Source organism: Polypterus senegalus, chromosome 12 (assembly GCF_016835505.1).
Source record: "Polypterus senegalus isolate Bchr_013 chromosome 12, ASM1683550v1, whole genome shotgun sequence".
Taxonomy (NCBI): Eukaryota; Metazoa; Chordata; class Cladistia; order Polypteriformes; family Polypteridae; genus Polypterus; species Polypterus senegalus.
In genome coordinates, this window is record NC_053165.1 from 154,859,295 (window position 1) to 154,880,639 (window position 21,345).

The 21,345-nt window shown below is 43.4% G+C and overlaps 2 long non-coding RNA genes across 2 annotated transcripts; both read left to right on the forward strand.

Annotated features, from left to right (window-relative positions):
• Window positions 1-958: 958 nt before the first annotated feature.
• LOC120539969 lies at window positions 959-5,927 on the forward strand. Its single transcript, XR_005635735.1, has 2 exons — window positions 959-1,003; window positions 5,701-5,927. It is a non-coding gene; the product is annotated as an uncharacterized LOC120539969 (long non-coding RNA).
• A 792-nt stretch (window positions 5,928-6,719) lies between these two features.
• On the forward strand, window positions 6,720-15,555 carry LOC120539970. The gene is made up of 2 exons (XR_005635736.1): window positions 6,720-6,932; window positions 15,448-15,555. It is a non-coding gene; the product is annotated as an uncharacterized LOC120539970 (long non-coding RNA).
• The last annotated feature ends 5,790 nt before the right edge of the window (window positions 15,556-21,345 follow it).

Below are 21,345 nucleotides of genomic sequence, written 5' to 3' on the forward strand. Positions count from 1 at the left end.
GTCCTCATGATGTGGGGGTCTTTGAGAGGCTGTGACTCTGATGGTGAACTCAGTGATCATCTTTGTGTTTGCCTGGACTCTTCAGCTGCTGGCCACCTCGGTCATTGAGTGGGAGTCCCATAAGCACTTTAAATAATGGCCACTAGAGGGGGATATCACCGTCAAACCCCACCCGTAAGAAGTGCAGGCATAAAAGAACGCGATTTGAGCAGCTGGGCAGCTGACGTGGGGATTATGTGACGGGTGACGTTTTTTACAGCGTTTGCCATGTGCAACATTGGTCACTATTGGCTTCTATTATATCATATAAGTTTTTTCTCTCCATTCTGCATGAAAATATGAGATTCATTTTTTATTTTTGGCCGTCAGTACAAACTGCATGGGGTAAGTAAGTAACGTATGAAAAATATCAATTTTGGGTGGAAAATTCCCTTAAAGATAATAAGGTTTGTGTTGAGTTCAACGTTTGCATCTATAGAAGTTGTAATCTCAGCCTCATTCTTACTTTTTTTAATTTGCCCACCGATGTCCCACCCAAATGTGAGGAGCCGTGACATGTTGGGCATGGTAGCTGAGTTTTTGTGACTCCAGTTCTTAGGACACAAATGCCCACTGGGCTCATGGGAGTCACCTCGGCCAAACCTCCCTACTAATCACCGGACTGGGTGTGCTTCTCTTCACAGAGCTTCCAAGTAAAGTCAAAATCACACCTCAAGATTCCAACACCACTATGACTGAGGGAAGGAATTACACCCTGGGCTGCCGTATTGAGAACATCGCTCCATCCAAGTACCTTCAAGTGATGTGGTACAAAGGCGACCAGCTGCTTCACTATGACTTTTTTCCTGAAGACTCCAACGCCAGACCCGTAAATAAATCCATAAACTGGACAATTCAGCCCAGGGCGGTGGACAGTGGCACCGAGTATAAGTCGTGGCACAGCTAGTATTTGGGCAGCAGACCAGCCAAGGCGTCCAGGACTCCTTCAAAGCAACCATCTTAGGTGAGTTTTGGTAGCCGACTTAATGACTTGTTTTAGTACAGTGGTTCTCAAATTGTGGGGCAGGCCCAGAAGATGTGAAAAAAAAAGAAAATAAGAATCAAAAATATGACAAATACATCTATTGAAACCAAAACAAATTAACTTAAACTACATTGATACTACAAAAATAAATATAGAGTTAGATAAATGTCGATAAAAGTTAAGCAGGTATAATAAAATATGCATCTATGATATATCATTAATTTAAAAAGAACAAATTAGTATTAGTGGGCTCCTTTCAAAAAAAGTTAGGGGGGTGCGATTAAAACTGTTATGAAAACTCGGGTTGCAAATACTTAAAGGTTGAGAAACGCTGTTTTAGTAATTGCTTGATCGCCGTGTCTCCCGTGCAGCTAATGTAGGGTGAGAAATTAAAGAATTCAAATACAGTGAATTCAGAAAGTTTTCAGAAATATTTTTTTTCTCCCATCAGTCTGCACTCCGCAACCCATCATGACAAAGTGGAAACATCTTTTCAGAACGGTTTGCAAATTTATTAAAAGTCAAAAAACTGAAATCTCGCATTCCTATAAATATTCAGACCCTCAGTTCAGTACTTTATAGAAGCCCCTCAATTCCAGCTTTGGGTCTTCTTGGGTGAGTCTCTACAAGCTTTGCACCTCTGGATTTGCTCAGTTTATGCCATTCCTCCTCTCAGATCCTCTCAAGCTCCTTTAGATGGGATGGGAAGCGTGTTTGAACTGCCATCTTCAGGTGTCTCCACAGATGACCTGTGGGGTGTAAGTCTGGACTGGGACACTCAGGGACACTCAGGGACTTGACCTGAAGCCACTCCAGTACTATTGTGCTGAAAGGTGGTCCACTAGTGCGAGGTGGTGTGCAGACCTCTCTGAGTTTGACTTCATTTATTCTTTCCTTAATTCTGGCCAGTCTCCATGTTCATGCTAGACCTTGCCATCACCATGTTTCACTGCAGGGTGTCATTAGACAGGTGCTAAGCAGTGCCTGCTCTTCAAGCTTGAAGTTCTGCCCCAAAGAGTTCAATTTTTATCTCGTCAGTCGTGAGACTCTTCTTCCTTGTGTTCTTTGAGCTCCTTAAACTGTCATTTCTTTTACTCAGCATTGGCTTCTGTCTAGCTACTTTTCCATAAATGGTGGTCTTTCTGCCAGTTTCTCCCATCGCAGCAGAGGCCTTCTGAAGCTCTGTCAGAGCGACCACTAGGTTCCTGGTGATGTCCCTGACCAAGGCTCTTCTTGCCTGGTTACTCGCTTTGGCCCAACATGCCAATCTATGAAGATTCCTGGTGGTTCCAAACTTCTCTGTTCACAGCTTTACAGATGGTCTGAGCCGCTTGCCCTGATCTTCACCTCACCTCAGTTTGATAGTGGAGGTCTACAGAGAGAGCCCGGGGCCTTCATGGCGTTTTGTGTGCTGTGAATGGCAGGACCTTCTATACGCAGCTACACATGTGGCCTCTCTAAATGGAGTCCAGTCAGCTCAGCTGGCCACATTTGGACCCCCGACAAGTTCTCGACACGTCTTGAGGGGAATTAAAGCGAGCAGGGTGGACCTGAGCACAATTTGGAGGACCACAGTGAAGGGTTCTGGATACTTCTAGAAATGAGCAATTTCAGTTTTTGGCTTTTAATAACTTTGCAAACCTTTCCAAAAACACATTGTCACTTCGTCATCATGGAGTGTCATCTGCTGGGGGGGAGAAAAAGGCAGATGTGTTCATTTAAAATGAAATCTGCAACACAAAGTCAAGGGGGGGTCTCGATATTGTCTGAATCCATGGTAATCCCAGGCAAACAGCACAGAATCTTACGGAATAAAAAAAAAAAAATTCTGTATTTTTATATAACACTAAAGGGGGCTCCCAGTGCCATCTTAACAGCATTATAGGCCCCCCCAGACAAAGCAGTGCACTGGGGTCCCTACCTACACAACCACTCAGCAAGTCACAACATACACAGATTAGCGTGGGGCCAGCGGACAACTACCCAGCGTGCCCATGCATTGGGGACACCAACTCAGTTTCTGAATGGAGCGCAGCCTGTGGTGACCCCCTTGGTGGAGAGACGGGGCACCTGCACGCAATTTGCTGGAGACGGGGATTTGCAAAGTGAAAAACGCACATTCGGCTTTCTAGATTTGGATTTTCCGTGGAGAAGGTTTATGAGGATGGAGTACAACTTTGGTGTAAAATGACAGTTAGAAATGTGTTAATACAAACAGCAAGTTATTTCCTGACACGAGGAGTGCCTCAGGGGGCTTTAACAGACCCCACTCTTTGACAGCCTTGACTCTCTCTTAGTCTAAGTCGACAAGAAAGTCGTATAATCATGAGGACAAGTGGAGCAGTCAGGCACACACTGGCCTGCTAGGCCCACAATAGTGGGCGCTCATTCACTGCTTCACTGATGCCAGCCCCAGGATGGAGACAGAGCATGTGACATGGCCAGTGGTGCCAACAAGAATATCTTGACCAAAAAAAAGTATTTCAATAAATTAGTCCAAAATGCAAATAAGAATAGAGAACCCTGTACTCTGAACCCCCCAAAAGTTTATGTGAAAAGACAATCTACTCCTGGGGGGGATTAACAAAGTATACCAGAAACCTCAATGTGTTGAGGAACAACCTTGGGGTGTATTTACTTTTTCACACGACCGTCTGAGAATTCTAAAAGCAGGAGGACCAAACTGCTCACCTGATTACAACTCAAAGCAAATGAAACTTCACATTTATGGGTGCTGTCACATTCTGTTACAGGGTGCCGGGTCTTTGAGCCTTGGGGGGTTGAGCTACAGAAATGATCTACCCCTACCATTCCCACCTTTGACGCACAGCTCAGGCCCAAATCTACTTGACCGACCTGTCCTAAGTGAAGACCTAGAGTCCGCGTGTATGTGTGTGTGTGTGCCATGCAGTGACTCCTCAATGTCCTGATGGCATATCCTGCCATTCTTCTGTCATCTCTCCCAGTGTTTGATTATTGATTTATTTATTTACTGGCCTGCTCTGCATGTGTACTGCGTCTCATCTCATAGGATGTGTAACTGTCTTTCAGAGAAAATTTCATCTTGTCTCCTTCCAAGATTTTTTTTTACAATAGAGACTATGGGGCTCTGCCCCTCTGCGTCGCTTCGCCAGCCCCTATGCGCTAGTCATTTCCCGGATCTGCCGTTTGTGACGAATCATGCTGTGCTTTTGGATAAACACAAATATCAACTCTGTCTTTGATATCTCCATCTTTCGAAACGCTTATTGCTGACAATTCGTCATATGTTCCTTTTTATTATATATGCGAGCGTGATCTTTCAGATTCATATAGAAATCCAAGAAAACTTCTTTGTCCGTGTTTTTCAGATAAATTTCACGTACAGTGTGATACTTTTGGACATATGGATTTGTTTCCATTATTGGCTGTAGAATTTCTAATATGTCCGATCGTTTAACTCTTTCGATTCTATGTTGCATCGCTCCTCCGTGATCATAAATATAAACCTGACCGAATTGTGGTTTCTTCGAAATTAAACTTGTCGTTGCTTTAATTTGCGGGACCACAAATTCTCATAGCGTATGGTCCTGAATTGTGTAAATCGTGAACAGATTATCGTAGATTCGGATATTTTGCTTCTCGTGTTTGTGGATTTCATTTTCATCAAATTTAATTCTCGTGGATACGCTCTTTATTGGGAGGCAACACTACTTTTCCCTGATGGCAACATGAATTATACGATCTACGAGTCTCTGACTTAAAGTTTAAAGCCATACATTATCTACATACTTCTGTCATATCGCCGATGTCCATATATTTGATCTCTTTTCGCTGTTCCGTTATTTCATTGAGTAATAATTTCCGTTTGTTAGCACTAATGCTGTCTTTACTATCAGTTTTTTGAGACTCTTGAATTATCGTACTTTCATTATCTCTAACCTGCTCTGCAAGTGTATCGCGCCAGCGTTTTTGAACCTCTTTACGACGTTCTACTCTGTCTTCTACTCTTTGTCTTTTATTTCCGACCCCGCTTGGAGCTGAGAGCGCAGGAACTGTGCCTGACAATAGTATTCACACGAATGAGAAGTGAGTGGACCGTGGGCGCACCAGCAACTTCACATCTCTGCCGTTCGCGTATGTGGATTTCACTTTCACCTAACAACAAATCTTTTAATTCTCGCTGATACGCCTCTTCATTGAGAAGAAACACTACTTCTCCATGATGGCAACACAAATTAGGCGATCTACGAGTCTCTGACTTAAAGTTTAAATCCGAACAAGATCTACATACTTCTGTCATATCACCTATGTCCATATATTCAATCTCTTTTCGTTGTTCTGTTATTTCACCGAGTAATAATTTCCATTCGTTAGCGCTAATACGATTTTTACTATCAGTTTTTTGAGACTCTTGAATTTTAGTACTTTCATCATCGCTAACCTGCTCTGCATGTGTATCACACCAACGTTTTTGAACCTCTTTACGATGTTCTACTTTGTCATCTAATCTTTGTCTTTTATTTCCACCCCCATTTAGACCTGTTAGGTTTTCAATTCATCTGTTGGCACAAAGTCTTGTCTTGCGGGACGTGAAATTATCTCTCTGAAAATGCCTTGTCTCATCCCAGGATTTTTGTATGTAATAGAGAGATGTATTTATTTATTTATTTACTTACTTTTTTTGTGTTTTGCAGCGGACCCTGACTCTGAGAGATCGAAGGCTGCCCGATGTGTTACTACTGGCATTCCGATGGCAGTGTTTGTGGCTGCCCTAATTGCGTTATGTGTGTCTAGACAATGATAGTCGGTCCTGGGCCTGTGATCAAAGATGAAAGTGGCCTTCACCTCCACAACAGCCATTTTAAATGTGCAGTTTTTAAATAGCATTTTTAATTAGTGTCTGAAAAACGTATTCACTTTATCTGAGTTATTGCATGGCTTCAATTTAAAATAGAAATTGGGTCATTGCCTAATGGCCGGCACTTACTTACTGTAACCTGTTTAGTCCTGAATAGGGTCACTTGGGGGATTTGCTGGAGCCCATCCCAGCTAGCATAGGGTGCAAGGCAGGAACAAACCCTGGACAGGGACGCCAGCCCATCACAGGGCAAATACACACACACAAACACACACCTCCACCCAAACCACACACTGTAACCACATTATTGTCACCAGTTCGTCATCCTGAGTGTCTTTGGACTGTGGGAGAAACCCACCCAGACACGGGGAGAACATGCACACAGGTAGGACCCTGGGGCACAAACCCTGTCCATTCAAAAATAATTCAAATGATAGTTTTAAAACACAAAGTTGTTTTGGGAAGACTGTAGGTTGGAGAAAAGGAAGGTGGCTTTACATTTGTCACACTAATGTCACTTTAGGTGACTTTTGTAACGATTTTCAGTTATCGTAGCAACAGTTCGGTGGCCGTCGGCAATGCACTTTAATAAGGAACAGTCGCATAGTCTGACATACCCAGTGACTCTCGCCAACTCCGACTGCATCAAACCGGTTTGACTTTGTCTTTAGTAGTGAGATGGATTCTGCCTGTGTGTGCCTGTGTCCACGTGTCTGTGTGTCTGTGCATACATGTGTGCGTGTGTGTGTGTGTCCATGTGTCTGTGCATACATGTCTGTGTGTGTGTCTGTGTGTGTCCGTGTGCCTGTGTGTGCATGTGTGCTCATGTTTCTGTGTGTCCGTGTGTGTGTGCGTGTCTGTCTGTGTATGTGTGTGTGTGAGAGCTGACAACCCATGAGTGCTCATGTGGCGCAGTGGTTAAGGCTTCGGACCTTAGACTCTGAGGCTGGGGGGTCAGATCCCACCACTGACACCACTGTGTCACCCCAAGCAGGTCACTTCACCCATTGTATCTCAAACGTTGTAAGTCACTTTGGATAAAGGCGTCACCCAAATAGACAGATGGAGGTGGAAGAAAAGGAAGGAAACATAAAGGTGGGCTGGAACAAAGAAAATGATTAAGGGGGGTTTAAAACCAAAGGGGAAGAAATTTAAAGGGTTTGGGAAAGGGGGTGGTTTACCAGGGAATAAAGTCATTTAAAATAGGCTTGTGAAAGGGTGTAAATTGGGGCGGGTGGACAAAAGAAAGTGAGTCAAAAGGTGGGTTCAAAACCGAAAAGATGCATCAAAGGTGCTTTGGGTCCAGAGGAAGTGTTTCAACCCCCGTGGCCAAGGGGGTTGTGTTGTGATCTTCTGCTGGTTGGTGGGGGTGGTCCGGGGGCCCGGGCCCCTTTTGGGAATGTGGTGTTTTTTGGCCTGTAAAATGTTCCTTTGGTGTGTGTGAATCCCTGGGCCTTGCATGTGTTAGGTTGTTCAGCTTTTTGTGTTTTAAATTTTTTACTTGTTCTTGTTTGTTTTTGGGGCGTGTTGTCTGGCTTGTTTTGTGTGTGTGTGTGCTGTTAGCACAACAGGCCCCACCGAGAAGAAAAGCAGAATAGGTGAGGGTTGGGAACAAATACTAAATATCATATTGCTTATGTTTTAATGTCTAATAATAGAGTGCAGTCTGCACAGTTAATCAGCAGCTCTAGTCAGGGTGTGCTAAACTGAAGTCGAAGGGGCATCTCTTATAGGTGCAGGCAGACCAGTCCACAGTTTAGGGGTCCTGTGACTAAAAGCTCGACCTCACGCTGTTACTTTATTAATGCTGTGGTTGAATGTGCTGCGAGTCTCTTGTCTGCACTTTGTGAACGAACTCGCAATTGTTCTGCAGATCAGTAGGGGGCGTACTGGTTCATTCTATCAGTCTGAGTACTGAGATGGTCGTAGCCTCACAGTCAGAGTGAGCCGATCAGCAGGAGGTGCTTGGCCAGTCATTGGCTAGCTGTCATCATGACCGTTTACTGATTGGCTGTTTCCCAAAGACAGCAGCCATTTAAGTGGAGTTAAGATGGTAGCTCTGGAGTGTTGCAGAATGCAATATAAAACGCAGCACGCACTGCACATGCCTCGAAAAGCCCCGTTCTTTAATATCAGTGGACCAGTACGTTCGTTCAGAGACCAGGACAAGTACAAAAGTGTGGGATTGTTCTTTCACTGCACATCACTACTCCATAAACCAAATAACCACAAAGAGATGGTAACAGATTTGTGATGGCTGATGATTTTTAAAGGACTGCATACGTCCGGTAGCACAACCTAAGTCCAGGCTTCCTTAATCTGTTGGCGTCCTGCTGCCTACCATTGCAGATACTTTCTTCATATTAGGAAATTCTTCAAAGCACAAAGGACCAACGTCATCTGCAAAGAATCAATGTCGCTGAGTGAAATGGAGGACCATATAGTGCCATTAAAGAGCTGGCAGGTGGTGTACCCATAAAGCGTAGGGCATTTCCCACCACTGTATCAAACTGTCAGCGAGTCTCTTAAACTGCCAGGGTTTCTTCACTCGTCGAAATAATGGACGCCGTTTGACGGTGTCCTCATGATGGGGGTCTTTGAGAGGCTGTGACTCTGATGGTGAACTCAGTGATCATCTTTGTGTTTGCCTGGACTCTTCAGCTGCTGGCCACCTCGGTCATTGAGTGGGAGTCCCATAAGCACTTTAAATAATGGCCACTAGAGGGGGATATCACCGTCAAACCCCACCCGTAAGAAGTGCAGGCATAAAAGAACGCGTTTTGAGCAGCTGGGCAGCTGACGTGGGGATTATGTGACGGGTGACGTTTTTTACAGCGTTTGCCATGTGCAACATTGGTCACTATTGGCTTCTATTATATCATATAAGTTTTTTCTCTCCATTCTGCATGAAAATATGAGATTCATTTTTTATTTTTGGCCGTCAGTACAAACTGCATGGGGTAAGTAAGTAACGTATGAAAATATCAATTTTGGGTGGAAAATTCCCTTAAAGATAATAAGGTTTGTGTTGAGTTCAACGTTTGCATCTATAGAAGTTGTAATCTCAGCCTCATTCTTACTTTTTTTAATTTGCCCACCGATGTCCCACCCAAATGTGAGGAGCCGTGACATGTTGGGCATGGTAGCTGAGTTTTTGTGACTCCAGTTCTTAGGACACAAATGCCCACTGGGCTCATGGGAGTCACCTCGGCCAAACCTCCCTACTAATCACCGGACTGGGTGTGCTTCTCTTCACAGAGCTTCCAAGTAAAGTCAAAATCACACCTCAAGATTCCAACACCACTATGACTGAGGGAAGGAATTACACCCTGGGCTGCCGTAGTGAGAACATCGCTCCATCCAAGTACCTTCAAGTGATGTGGTACAAAGGCGACCAGCTGCTTCACTATGACTTTTTTCCTGAAGACTCCAACGCCAGACCCGTAAATAAATCCATAAACTGGACAATTCAGCCCAGGGCGGTGGACAGTGGCACCGAGTATAAGTGCGTGGCACAGCTAGTATTTGGGCAGCAGACCAGCCAAGACGTCCAGGACTCCTTCAAAGCAACCATCTTAGGTGAGTTTTGGTAGCCGACTTAATGACTTGTTTTAGTACAGTGGTTCTCAAATTGTGGGGCAGGCCCAGAAGATGTGAAAAAAAAAGAAAATAAGAATCAAAAATATGACAAATACATCTATTGAAACCAAAACAAATTAACTTAAACTACATTGATACTACAAAAATAAATATAGAGTTAGATAAATGTCGATAAAAGTTAAGCAGGTATAATAAAATATGCATCTATGATATATCATTAATTTAAAAAGAACAAATTAGTATTAGTGGGCTCCTTTCAAAAAAAGTTAGGGGGGTGCGATTAAAACTGTTATGAAAACTCGGGTTGCAAATACTTAAAGGTTGAGAAACGCTGTTTTAGTAATTGCTTGATCGCCGTGTCTCCCGTGCAGCTAATGTAGGGTGAGAAATTAAAGAATTCAAATACAGTGAATTCAGAAAGTTTTCAGAAATATTTTTTTTCTCCCATCAGTCTGCACTCCGCAACCCATCATGACAAAGTGGAAACATCTTTTCAGAACGGTTTGCAAATTTATTAAAAGTCAAAAAACTGAAATCTCGCATTCCTATAAATATTCAGACCCTCAGTTCAGTACTTTATAGAAGCCCCTCAATTCCAGCTTTGGGTCTTCTTGGGTGAGTCTCTACAAGCTTTGCACCTCTGGATTTGCTCAGTTTATGCCATTCCTCCTCTCAGATCCTCTCAAGCTCCTTTAGATGGGATGGGAAGCGTGTTTGAACTGCCATCTTCAGGTGTCTCCACAGATGACCTGTGGGGTGTAAGTCTGGACTGGGACACTCAGGGACACTCAGGGACTTGACCTGAAGCCACTCCAGTACTATTGTGCTGAAAGGTGGTCCACTAGTGCGAGGTGGTGTGCAGACCTCTCTGAGTTTGACTTCATTTATTCTTTCCTTAATTCTGGCCAGTCTCCATGTTCATGCTAGACCTTGCCATCACCATGTTTCACTGCAGGGTGTCATTAGACAGGTGCTAAGCAGTGCCTGCTCTTCAAGCTTGAAGTTCTGCCCCAAAGAGTTCAATTTTTATCTCGTCAGTCGTGAGACTCTTCTTCCTTGTGTTCTTTGAGCTCCTTAAACTGTCATTTCTTTTACTCAGCATTGGCTTCTGTCTAGCTACTTTTCCATAAATGGTGGTCTTTCTGCCAGTTTCTCCCATCGCAGCAGAGGCCTTCTGAAGCTCTGTCAGAGCGACCACTAGGTTCCTGGTGATGTCCCTGACCAAGGCTCTTCTTGCCTGGTTACCGCTTTGGCCCAACATGCCAATCTATGAAGATTCCTGGTGGTTCCAAACTTCTCTGTTCACAGCTTTACAGATGGTCTGAGCCGCTTGCCCTGATCTTCACCTCACCTCAGTTTGATAGTGGAGGTCTACAGAGAGAGCCCGGGGCCTTCATGGCGTTTTGTGTGCTGTGAATGGCAGGACCTTCTATACGCAGCTACACATGTGGCCTCTCTAAATGGAGTCCAGTCAGCTCAGCTGGCCACATTTGGACCCCCGACAAGTTCTCGACACGTCTTGAGGGGAATTAAAGCGAGCAGGGTGGACCTGAGCACAATTTGGAGGACCACAGTGAAGGGTTCTGGATACTTCTAGAAATGAGCAATTTCAGTTTTTGGCTTTTAATAACTTTGCAAACCTTTCCAAAAACACATTGTCACTTCGTCATCATGGAGTGTCATCTGCTGGGGGGGAGAAAAAGGCAGATGTGTTCATTTAAAATGAAATCTGCAACACAAAGTCAAGGGGGGGTCTCGATATTGTCTGAATCCATGGTAATCCCAGGCAAACAGCACAGAATCTTACGGAATAAAAAAAAATTCTGTATTTTTATATAACACTAAAGGGGGCTCCCAGTGCCATCTTAACAGCATTATAGGCCCCCCCAGACAAAGCAGTGCACTGGGGTCCCTACCTACACAACCACTCAGCAAGTCACAACATACACAGATTAGCGTGGGGCCAGCGGACAACTACCCAGCGTGCCCATGCATTGGGGACACCAACTCAGTTTCTGAATGGAGCGCAGCCTGTGGTGACCCCCTTGGTGGAGAGACGGGGCACCTGCACGCAATTTGCTGGAGACGGGGATTTGCAAAGTGAAAAACGCACATTCGGCTTTCTAGATTTGGATTTTCCGTGGAGAAGGTTTATGAGGATGGAGTACAACTTTGGTGTAAAATGACAGTTAGAAATGTGTTAATACAAACAGCAAGTTATTTCCTGACACGAGGAGTGCCTCAGGGGGCTTTAACAGACCCCACTCTTTGACAGCCTTGACTCTCTCTTAGTCTAAGTCGACAAGAAAGTCGTATAATCATGAGGACAAGTGGAGCAGTCAGGCACACACTGGCCTGCTAGGCCCACAATAGTGGGCGCTCATTCACTGCTTCACTGATGCCAGCCCCAGGATGGAGACAGAGCATGTGACATGGCCAGTGGTGCCAACAAGAATATCTTGACCAAAAAAAAAAAAAAGTATTTCAATAAATTAGTCCAAAATGCAAATAAGAATAGAGAACCCTGTACTCTGAACCCCCCAAAAGTTTATGTGAAAAGACAATCTACTCCTGGGGGGGATTAACAAAGTATACCAGAAACCTCAATGTGTTGAGGAACAACCTTGGGGTGTATTTACTTTTTCACACGACCGTCTGAGAATTCTAAAAGCAGGAGGACCAAACTGCTCACCTGATTACAACTCAAAGCAAATGAAACTTCACATTTATGGGTGCTGTCACATTCTGTTACAGGGTGCCGGGTCTTTGAGCCTTGGGGGGTTGAGCTACAGAAATGATCTACCCCTACCATTCCCACCTTTGACGCACAGCTCAGGCCCAAATCTACTTGACCGACCTGTCCTAAGTGAAGACCTAGAGTCCGCGTGTATGTGTGTGTGTGTGCCATGCAGTGACTCCTCAATGTCCTGATGGCATATCCTGCCATTCTTCTGTCATCTCTCCCAGTGTTTGATTATTGATTTATTTATTTACTGGCCTGCTCTGCATGTGTACTGCGTCTCATCTCATAGGATGTGTAACTGTCTTTCAGAGAAAATTTCATCTTGTCTCCTTCCAAGATTTTTTTTTACAATAGAGAGACTATGGGGCTCTGCCCCTCTGCTCGTTTCGCTCGCCAGCCCCCTATGCGCTAGTCATTTCCCGGATCTGCCGTTTGTGACGAATCATGCTGTGCTTTTGGATAAACACAAATATCAACTCTGTCTTTGATATCTCCATCTTTCGAAACGCTTATTGCTGACAATTCGTCATATGTTCCTTTTTATTATATATGCGAGCGTGATCTTTCAGATTCATATAGAAATCCAAGAAAACTTCTTTGTCCGTGTTTTTCAGATAAATTTCACGTACAGTGTGATACTTTTGGACATATGGATTTGTTTCCATTATTGGCTGTAGAATTTCTAATATGTCCGATCGTTTAACTCTTTCGATTCTATGTTGCATCGCTCCTCCGTGATCATAAATATAAACCTGACCGAATTGTGGTTTCTTCGAAATTAAACTTGTCGTTGCTTTAATTTGCGGGACCACAAATTCTCATAGCGTATGGTCCTGAATTGTGTAAATCGTGAACAGATTATCGTAGATTCGGATATTTTGCTTCTCGTGTTTGTGGATTTCATTTTCATCAAATTTAATTCTCGTGGATACGCCTCTTTATTGGGAGGCAACACTACTTTTCCCTGATGGCAACATGAATTATACGATCTACGAGTCTCTGACTTAAAGTTTAAAGCCATACATTATCTACATACTTCTGTCATATCGCCGATGTCCATATATTTGATCTCTTTTCGCTGTTCCGTTATTTCATTGAGTAATAATTTCCGTTTGTTAGCACTAATGCTGTCTTTACTATCAGTTTTTTGAGACTCTTGAATTATCGTACTTTCATTATCTCTAACCTGCTCTGCAAGTGTATCGCGCCAGCAGCGTTTTTGAACCTCTTTACGACGTTCTACTCTGTCTTCTACTCTTTGTCTTTTATTTCCGACCCCGCTTGGAGCTGAGAGCGCAGGAACTGTGCCTGACAATAGTATTCACACGAATGAGAAGTGAGTGGACCGTGGGCGCACCAGCAACTTCACATCTCTGCCGTTCGCGTATGTGGATTTCACTTTCACCTAACAACAAATCTTTTAATTCTCGCTGATACGCCTCTTCATTGAGAAGAAACACTACTTCTCCATGATGGCAACACAAATTAGGCGATCTACGAGTCTCTGACTTAAAGTTTAAATCCGAACAAGATCTACATACTTCTGTCATATCACCTATGTCCATATATTCAATCTCTTTTCGTTGTTCTGTTATTTCACCGAGTAATAATTTCCATTCGTTAGCGCTAATACGATTTTTACTATCAGTTTTTTGAGACTCTTGAATTTTAGTACTTTCATCATCGCTAACCTGCTCTGCATGTGTATCACACCAACGTTTTTGAACCTCTTTACGATGTTCTACTTTGTCATCTAATCTTTGTCTTTTATTTCCACCCCCATTTAGACCTGTTAGGTTTTCAATTCATCTGTTGGCACAAAGTCTTGTCTTGCGGGACGTGAAATTATCTCTCTGAAAATGCCTTGTCTCATCCCAGGATTTTTGTATGTAATAGAGAGATGTATTTATTTATTTATTTACTTACTTTTTTTGTGTTTTGCAGCGGACCCTGACTCTGAGAGATCGAAGGCTGCCCGATGTGTTACTACTGGCATTCCGATGGCAGTGTTTGTGGCTGCCCTAATTGCGTTATGTGTGTCTAGACAATGATAGTCGGTCCTGGGCCTGTGATCAAAGATGAAAGTGGCCTTCACCTCCACAACAGCCATTTTAAATGTGCAGTTTTAAATAGCATTTTTAATTAGTGTCTGAAAAACGTATTCACTTTATCTGAGTTATTGCATGGCTTCAATTTAAAATAGAAATTGGGTCATTGCCTAATGGCCGGCACTTACTTACTGTAACCTGTTTAGTCCTGAATAGGGTCACTTGGGGGATTTGCTGGAGCCCATCCCAGCTAGCATAGGGTGCAAGGCAGGAACAAACCCTGGACAGGACGCCAGCCCATCACAGGGCAAATACACACACACAAACACACACCTCCACCCAAACCACACACTGTAACCACATTATTGTCACCAGTTCGTCATCCTGAGTGTCTTTGGACTGTGGGAGGAAACCCACCCAGACACGGGGAGAACATGCACACAGGTAGGACCCTGGGGCACAAACCCTGTCCATTCAAAAATAATTCAAATGATAGTTTTAAAACACAAAGTTGTTTTGGGAAGACTGTAGGTTGGAGAAAAGGAAGGTGGCTTTACATTTGTCACACTAATGTCACTTTAGGTGACTTTTGTAACGATTTTCAGTTATCGTAGCAACAGTTCGGTGGCCGTCGGCAATGCACTTTAATAAGGAACAGTCGCATAGTCTGACATACCCAGTGACTCTCGCCAACTCCGACTGCATCAAACCGGTTTGACTTTGTCTTTAGTAGTGAGATGGATTCTGCCTGTGTGTGCCTGTGTCCACGTGTCTGTGTGTCTGTGCATACATGTGTGCGTGTGTGTGTGTGTCCATGTGTCTGTGCATACATGTCTGTGTGTGTGTCTGTGTGTGTCCGTGTGCCTGTGTCCTGTGTCTATGTGTCTGTGCATACGTGTGTGTGTGTGTGTGTGTGTGTGTCCGTGTGCCTGTGTGTGCATGTGTGCTCGTGTTTCTGTGTGTCCGTGTGTGTGTGCGTGTCTGTCTGTGTATGTGTGTGTGTGAGAGCTGACAACCCACGAGTGCTCATGTGGCGCAGTGGTTAAGGCTTCGGACCTTAGACTCTGAGGCTGGGGGGTCAGATCCCACCACTGACACCACTGTGTCACCCCAAGCAGGTCACTTCACCCATTGTATCTCAAACGTTGTAAGTCACTTTGGATAAAGGCGTCACCCAAATAGACAGATGGAGGTGGAAGAGCATTGAGTAGAATGAGGACACCCAGGAGTTCTGAACGTCACAAACAGAGGAGAAGCCCGTCTGTCTGACGTCTCGTGTTTTATGCACCACGACAGAATGGAAAAAAACAAAAACGGCAGTTTACAGGTGCATCTCAATAAATTTGAATCTCATCAGAACGTTCATTTATTTCTGTAATTCAAAAAGTGGAACTCCTATATTATATTGATTCATTACACACAGGGTGATACATTTCAAGAGTTTATTTCTTATGAGTTTGCTGATTATGGCCTACAGGTAACGAAAACTCAAAATTCAGAATCTCAGAAAATTTGAATATTACATAAGACCAATAAAAAAATATATATTTTTAAATACAGAAATGTTGGCCTACTGAAAAGTATGTCCATGTAGGCCCTCCATACTTGGTCGGGGCTCCTTTTGCATGAATTACTGCCATCAATGCGGCATGGCATGGAGGCGATCAGCCTGTGGCACTGCTGAGGTGTAATGGAAGCCCAGGATGCTTTGATGGTGGCCTTCAGCTCGTCTGCATTGTTGGCTCTGCTGTCTCTCATCTTCCTCTTGACTTCTGTATGGGGTTTCGGTCATTAAACCAGTTATGTGTACTGTTTGGCAGTCCTGCTGAAAAATGAAATCAGCATCTCCATACAGCAGAGGGAAGCATGAAGTCCTGGTCTGGTAGATGTCTGGCTGCGCTGACTTTGGACTGACTTGATAAAACACCAGCCGATGATGTGGCAGATTCACTTTCAGATGACAGGAAATTTTGAATTTCATTTGGAAATCACAGTCCCAGAGTCTGGAGGTCCAGTGTGAAGTTTCCATAGTCAGTGATGATTTGGGGAGCCACGTCATCTTAACTTTTCTAATTTATCGAGATGCATCTGTAAAGCTAAATTCGTTGCACCCATTAACCCGTCGTACAGCATTGGCTCTGGGCATGACTATGGCACGCGATCGCTAAATGTGACATACCCGGTCATTTTCACTTGTTTTACACTGACGTGGCCCGGCAATGAGATCAGCAATTTCAATCGGCAAGTCTGGCATACGCTGTGACAAGAAGTCATGCTGTGTAATAATAAAAAATAATTCTTTACATTTATATAGCACTTTTCATGGTGAGTGGGGAGCCACTTCAACCATCACTGATGTACAGCACCCACCTGAATTACGCAACGGCAGCCATTTCTGCGCCAGTCTGCTCACCACACATGAGCTATTAGGGGGTGAAGGGGTGGAAGAGACAGCCAATCAGAGGCAGGGGATGATTAGGGGGCCAGAATGATGAGACCGTGGTGGGCAATTTAGCCAGGACAGCAGGGTACACCCCATGTAAGTAAGCATTCATCTACTTTGCTGTCATCTTTAATGACAGATGACAGATTTTGTTATCTAAAATAAAAAATAATCAGCCAACATTGAACAAAAAATACGATTTTAACAAAAAATGTGCTTCTGCCTTGCACTGCTGTTCTGGACATTGCTGCCCCCTGTGTGCGGCTCCCTCAAAGACCCTGATCAGGATAATCGGGTTTAGTAGGCAGAAGAACCCTTAAGGGTTCCCCCCGACCTGAGGCTTCAGCTTTAAGGGTCTCAAAATGTGAGAAGAATCACTAAGTGTTCACAAGTGAAAAAAGATTTCCAGGTCCTATCAGTATTAGCAACGACATTAAGCTGCTCTGTGTGGAAAATATTTAATGAAACCTGCAGATATGAAGCCAAATGTATAAAATATGAAAAAAAAGAGAAAGCTTAAAGTTGTCAGTCGTATGCGTCGCTCCTCGAGGGGTCTCGCGCTGCTGCTGCTGGCTGACTTGGATCAGTTAGTCCAAACACATTCAGCTCCTTCAAAAAACCAACTGACTGGGCAACATCTGGAAATCAAAGGCGGCGCAGCCATTTTAGAAACCGTTCTTTGAGTGGTAAGTCATCGGGACCTGCAGTCAGACCCTGGTAGACACATTCACTCCTCCTAACGGTTCGTTCTGAAACGGTTCAGGGAAGGACGTCGCGAAAAATGGGACCATCGTGACAGTATGGCCAGTGTTGGTGGCATCTGGGTGTGTGGAAACGATGACAAGGAAGCCAGCAAAAGACTGTGATGAGCTCTCCAGTGACAGGAAGGACTGCTGCTTGCATTGTGTGCTCAGCGTATATAAAGTCAAACTCGCTACGTGAAGAACTGCACTGTAGATCTGCGAGGGGGAGCCTCCTTATTAAAGAGTCCTTCAGAAAACAAAACGGGCTGCTGTTCTAACATCAACTGAAATGATTGCTTTGCAGGAAAACACAAAGGATTTTATGAGCTAATCAGGAAAATGTCATGATGCGGTTTGTTATTAGCTCATTCAGAGAGTAAAGGGGTCTGTCCTGTACTTGAATTGGGGGTCTTGAGATTGGGGTTGACAGTCCTGTCGTCATTTACTCAAAAATCCATCTGGGTTAGGTGCTGATTCTTGTAACATCTTGGATGCCATTTTAGGTCCTTGATAGCCGCCATTTTGAGTAGACGGAGTTAGGTCCACGTGTCACTCTATCTATCTATATAGTGCCTTTCACATCTATCTATCTATCTAATCTTGCCTACTATACCAAATTCTATCTATCTATCTATCTATCTATCTATCTATCTATCTATCTATCTATCTATCATATAGTGCCTTTCATTATCTATCTATCTATCTATCTATCTATCTATCTATCTATCTATCTCACGTGTCACTCTATCTATCTATATAGTGCCTTTCACATCTATCTATCTATCTATCTATCTATCTATCTATCTATCTATCTATCTATCTATCATTATATAGTGACTTTCACATCTATCTATCTATCTATCTATCTATCTAATATACAGTGACCTATCTATCTATCTATCTATCTATCTATCTATCTATCTATCTATCTATCTATATAGTGCCTTTCACATCTATCTATCTATCTATCTAATCATTCCTACTATACCAAATTCTATCTATCTATCTATCTATCTATCTCTTATATAGTGCCTTTCATATCTATTTATTTATCTATCTATCGCCTTTGACATCTATCTAGTAATAATTCCATTCTGATGAATCAAAATATCTAAAGTCTAATTTTCATTACTCTGGGGTCGTATTAAAGATATTAACTGTATATGTTTGACTTTATGGTAACGCAGTTACAGACATCTCTAAGTTGAACTGTGATTAGTCAAAACGTTTTCATGGATGCCACTATTCAGACTTGGCAAGATGGATCGACCTGCTGAGCCGCAGCGCCACATGTTCAAGTTCAAGAGTATTTATTGTCATTTCATCCATATACACCAGTGCAGCATACAGTGAAACGAAACAACGTTCCTCCAGGACTATGGTGCTACATAGAACAGAGGACAATGAAGACTCCACGACACATGACATAAAGACACGTAATACATAACAAGGTGCATGTGAGTCAAATGTGCAAACATGTGCAACATTACAGAGCAGAACACATATATCAGATATCAGTCCGGTCCATGAGTGTTCAGGAGTCTGACTTCTTGGAGGAAGAAACTGTGACACGTTCTGGTGGTGAGGGCCTGAATGCTTCGGTACCTTTTTCCCAATGGCAGGAGTGTGAACAGTGAATGTGAAGGGTGTGTTGGGTCATTCACAGTGCTGGTGGCTTTGCAGATTTATGTCGCCACAGGTCTAGGCCAGCAGTTTTAGGTCGGAAGTGACATCACCACATGGCTAGACCAGCAGTTTGGTAATACTGTAAACGTTTATAGGTCGTCACAAATCAAGTTGATTGACACGTTAACCACACCAAACCCTAACCTTAACAAAACTATACCTCTAATCTTTAATCCTACATGCTAACTATACTAACCCCTAGCCTTAACTTCCGTCCAATAACTGTTGGCGTAGACTGGCGGTGACCTGCGTATGGTGCTGTCGCTCTGCACTTGGATATTATTGAACTTGACAGGACAAATCAATTTTTCAAACGGCTTGTCACAGTCGTTGAGCTTTTTGTGCTGTTCCCTTAATGGCCGAGCGCAGGCGTAGTTATCTCTTTGTCCGCTGGAGGGAGCGCCAGTCCAGGACTTGAGGCTCTCCGACCGCTCGCTGCGCAGCTGCGTTTCAAAAGCCGGTAGATGACGAAGCTGTCTCCTGGAGTCAAGTTTATCTAAATACAGTAAGGCTTGATTTATCTTTTCCCTAATTATATAGTGTGTCTCCACTTACGTTAACCTGTGCAAGTGCTTAGATTACATTCACGTAATTAACGCCTCCACCTCTCGTAATCGTGTCAGGGGCACTGAGTATACATCTATATATAATTGTTTTAGTCTTCAGTACATACATACATGTATACATTAAAAAAACATACATTACCACCCTCCTGAAAATAGTAGTAGTCGGTAGCGTTACGCTTCATACTAAAACGTCGTGTTCGGGTACGTCCACCCTCTGTAAATTATGACCCAAAAGAGTCTGATTTTCTTTTTTATTTTTTATTAAACAGCAAATTTCAGCGTGGACCGGAGGCGAGCAAGAGAACACTAGTAAAGATATATCAAATGGAAATGTGAATCTTGTTTTATGTCTATAACAAAAAAATATTTGAGTAGCGATTTCAACTGTTTTGTAGTTGTTGAGGCGGGTTTAAATTTTTAAATAATTAATAAGGTGGAATGTGTTCTTGCTTTGAGTGTTAATGTGTTAGTAACTGGGATTGCGCCTCTATTACTGGAAGATTGCTTAGGAATGATACAGACTGGACAACTATGTGTTTTAGGAAATGTTTTATTATTGCGGTGATCATTTGATCTTGTGAGATATTAACGCGACAGACAAATTCATTTGAGACTCGAGTGTTAATTCGTGCTTCATATTAGGACGTGCAGGCTGATCCGTTCAAAGGGACTGATGTCCCACATGACCCCCTTCCCCCCACACATAGGGCACTTGTGCCCCTGTAATCATTAACTGGACGTGGTCGTTTTTCGGAGCAGAGCCATTGTTGAGATGGTATTTGGTGTTTGTTTTCACATTCTCTTTAACTCCACTCAGGATGTTTATTTTAGATCTTCCTTTTCTTCTTATCCCGTTCGCCTTGTTGACTGATGTTCCTCACTTTTCTGTCTGATCTTCGGTCAGAGGCTTTTCCACTCCATTTTAATCGTACTTAACTTTACCCCTAAAAAGAGGCGTTTTACACAACAACTCTCATTAGCAGATGAAAACAATTGAATTTGCAGATAAATCACCTGACATTGCGCCTTGTCCTTCAGACGCAGAGCAACAAGATGTCTCTGATTTGTCTGCAGCGACCCCATGGAGGAAGTCGCTTTTGTTAACCTCTGAGAGGTCGGACTCCATTATTATTCAGTCCATCTCCATCTGCAACAACAGGGACTTTACAAAACAATGAGTAAGGTCAGAATACAAGAACAATGGGACAAAGCATGGAGAGAGGAGCCATCCAAGCCATTGTGATCTCATTTTCCTTCTACCTGGCCAAGTGGCAGCAGGTATCTACCATGATTGTGAAGAATTAACTGTGACTTGTAAAATACCAAACGTATCCTTTAATGCAATAAAAAAAAAATCAATTTTTATTGGTGCTGGAGTCCTACAATCTATCAGCTGCTATGCTAGCTGGTGGTCTCTTGTTTTTGGTTTTGCCTCTTGTATGAGCCGCCATGTTGTTTTGATGAGTCAGTCTCTGCAGATTAATGTGGTCACCCATGAAGGAGCAGGTAGACCAGACGCCGTGACCCTCGTTGATGCAGTACGTCGTCTTTCCTCATCAACATCCGGCTCTTGTGGTCACAGAGCACCTTTAGCTCCAGTTGGTCGGCCCTGGAGAGCAGCAGCAGCATTATGGAGGAGCCTTCTGTGTCTC